Below are 3711 nucleotides of genomic sequence, written 5' to 3' on the forward strand. Positions count from 1 at the left end.
CTTCTCTAATATTAAAAGCCTCGTAGTGGAAGAACCCATTCCCCTACCTTGGTCAGACCATTATCTGGTCCCCTTTGTTTGGACCCTACAGGAGGGGGGACAGCCACGGGAAAGGTTAAAATCCTGCAATCGGAACTGGTCTAAACTCTCTATGGAAGCCTGGGCGTCTACTCTTGATAATATGAGACCGGTGCTAGATAATGACCCTGAATCTGACAACATTAAAGTTAAACAATGGCTTGAGATGTCATTATATACTCTAATCCCTAAAAACTGGACGACTAGCAAAAAAGTGGGTCATGGCGCAGCATGGTACTCTCCCAAACTTAGAGAGCTAAAACAGCGATTTAAGCGCCTTGAGAGAAGTTGGAGAAAGGATTTCTCCACTTCTGAGAAAATTAAATATAGAAACGCCGTTAAGGCTTATAAGGTAGAAATTAGAACTGCCCAATCTGGTTACTACGAAAAGAAAATTATTTTAATTCCCCCGTGAAATTTTTAAAATAACTAAATCACTCTTGCAACCTCCTGAGCCCCCTCTGCCCCCAGAGGGCTCCCTAGGACGGTGCAATAAATTGGCACACTTTTTCCATAAGAAAATTGAAGATATTTATTCTGCCTTTCCCCCCCTACCAGCCTTGGCAAGTTCCCCTTTGACTGAGGACCAAGTCCAACCCTTAAACCCTCTTATTGAATCCATCCCACCCATGGATATGAAAGTTTTAAAAATGCACTTTGATCGTTTGAAATCTGGCTCCCCATGTGATGCAGCACCCCCCATCATTCTCAATCAGGTTTTTGATTCTGTCACCCCTGTTATTATGGACCTGGTTAACAGCTCTTTCTCCTCCGGGATTGTTCTCTCCCCATGGAAACGGGCTATGGTCAGAGCCCTTTTGAAGCAGCCTACCCTGGACCCCGAAGTCCTTGCTAATTATCACCCGATCTCGCTCTTACCTGGGATCTCCAAAATAAGCGAAAAGTACGTTAATTCCGTTCACTCCGCATTCTTGGAGGAGATCGAACGCCTACATCCCTCGCAAACGTGCTTTAGACCCCAGCAAGGCACTGAGACAGCCCTGCTAGCGGTGATTGAAGAATCAAGGAAAATTCTGGATGTTGAAGGGTCCACAGCTATTATTTTACTCGATCTTAGCGCGGCCTTTGACACGGTCAAACATTAACTATTGATAGCAAGACTTAGATCGAGTGGGGTGACTAGAACTTTACTCAAATGGCTTGAGGTTCTCCTAGTAGATCGGTCATTTCAAGTCTTTGAGGACAATGCCGCCTCTGATTGGGTGCCGCTGCAGTGTGGCGTGCCTCAGGGCTCCTCCCTGAGCCCCGCACTTTTTAATGTTTATATGCGCCCTTTGGCCGATGTGGTCAAGCCTTTCGGGATCAAGATCATCACGTATGCTGATGACACTCAGCTTGTTGTGTTCCCCAAGCTATTAGACAACAATAAGTCCATCTACCTAATTTTCTGGAAAAGGTCACAGCATGGATGGACTCTTCTTTCCTAAACCTGCATGCTGCTAAAACTGAACTGATGTTTTTAGGTAAGACCACCAATTTGGAGATCAGCGCACTCTGGCCTAAATGCCTTGGGGCCGTGCCACCCCCCAAAGATCAAATAAAAAGTCTTGGAGTATGGTTGGACTATAACCTGAACTTTAAGGTACAGGCGGGCAGGGTAGCAGGTACCTGTTATGACATCCTAAAAATGATTAGGAGGATTGTTCCCCTTCTGCCTTTTAGTGCTAGGAAATTGCTGGTGCAAGCCCTGATTCTCTCGTGCTTGATTATGCCAATGTGCTCTATCTTGGCGCCCCCTGCTCGACCATAAAAAACCTGCATATGGTACAAAATTGTGCGGCATGACTCCTTATGCAGGGTCATAATAGGGAATCCGCTAAACCACATATTAACTCTTTGCATTGGTTGCCAGTAGCCGAAAGAATCCAATTTATGGCCTTGTGTATCGCCCATAAATCATTGTCGGCTAGTGCTCCGCCGATTCTCCGATCCATCATCTCCCCTTATCTCCCTAAAAGATCACTTCACTCTGAGAAGAAACATCTTGCTACCGTTCCCAGAGTCAACCGAGCTTGGAGCGGTGGCTGTCAATTTTCTGTCATCACAGAGAATTGCTGGAATCAGTTACCAGATCATACTTGGCTCGAGGCCAACCATCTCCTATTCTGCAAACGTCTGAAGACTCTGCTCTTTCCCTGAAGTTCCCAACCTATGCGGTTTAGGCTCTGTCTTTAGCGCTGGGAGACCTTTGGTAGCCATGCGCTTTATAAGTGTCAGTCATTCCTTCATTGGGGTGACTTATAGGTTTTAAGTGCACGACCCTTAGATATAGTAAACCTATATCTTCAGTAAGTGGTGCATGCACCAACCTACACAGGCTGCAATGGCAGGCTTGGAGTTCCATTTTGCATGGTCTCCTATGGGTGGCAAAATGCATGCTTCAGCCCATGGGAGACCTGTGGGGTACATATTCCCTGACTACTTTAGTACCATACACTAGGGACTGATAATGGTACATCAGTATCAACTCTTGAGTGTATGTAAGTACTCAACACAGCAATTTAGGGCGAAAGCAGATAGACTGGGGTCCTGATTAGCAGGATTCCAGTAAGACTAGTCAAATTACAGCTGAGCGCCAGGCAAAAAAGTGGGGGTAACTATACAGAAGGATCCTACCTTACTACACTGCCCGTCTCACTATATTTCAGTTCTGGCTACTCAAGATCAGGAAATCTTTGTAATCCTGGCTTTGTAAAGGATAATCAAACTATAGCTGTATCTAATCTAACTCCGGCAATTTTCAATACTAGGACACCTTTCTAGGTATCAGTGCTCTCTAGAAATGTAATAATAATAACAATAAAGATCATAAAAATAGTTATTTCTAGGTGTTGAATATTTTAGATTTCTACCAATGTTGTGTGAACCACCGTAAATGTATTCTTCTTGCTGTGTGATAAAGGATGCCAACTATTACTTACTGAGGAGTCCCAAATCGTGTTCAAATGAGGCGCACGTGATTTCAAGGAGGCCGTGGCTGAATGATGTCACAGTACATCTCAAAACCCCAACTGACATCATCAAATAAAGCGACGTTTTACAATGCCTGTTGTTGGTGATTGTTATGCAGGACTGGGCAAAAAGAACTGTGTTTTCTCTGAAGTAGAAGACCCCTTGAACATGTAATGCAGTCCCCAGCACAATACTTTCAGTGAGCACACAGAGAGTTATAAAGAACTCTAGAATGGGGATTTTAGTTGTCCAAGTGAGCACACCCCTGTGGAAAAGTCCAGGAAACCCATCATTCTATTCATATTTTTATTGTAAAACGCATCCTATCACACAAACCGGGCATCAATATATAGGGAAACAGTCAAAACAGATTGCAGATTATTAATTTTCATATTTTTGAAATGAACATCAAAGAGTCAGACAAACAGGAGTGTGGCAGGACAGGGCACAAAAGAACTGTGGATTCTCTAAACTAGATGACCCTTCAAATTGTAATGCAGTCCTCCCGGCAAAATACTTTCAGTGAATACACTGAGACTTATAAAGAACTCCAAAATGGGGATTTTAGATGTCCAGGTGAGCACAGCAGCATAACTTTATTTGTGGAAAATTCTGAAATAGGGGTCACATCCCTGTGAAAAAAGTCAAGGAAACCCATCA

Source organism: Triturus cristatus, chromosome 7, assembly GCF_964204655.1.
Source record: "Triturus cristatus chromosome 7, aTriCri1.1, whole genome shotgun sequence".
Lineage (NCBI taxonomy): Eukaryota > Metazoa > Chordata > Amphibia > Caudata > Salamandridae > Triturus > Triturus cristatus.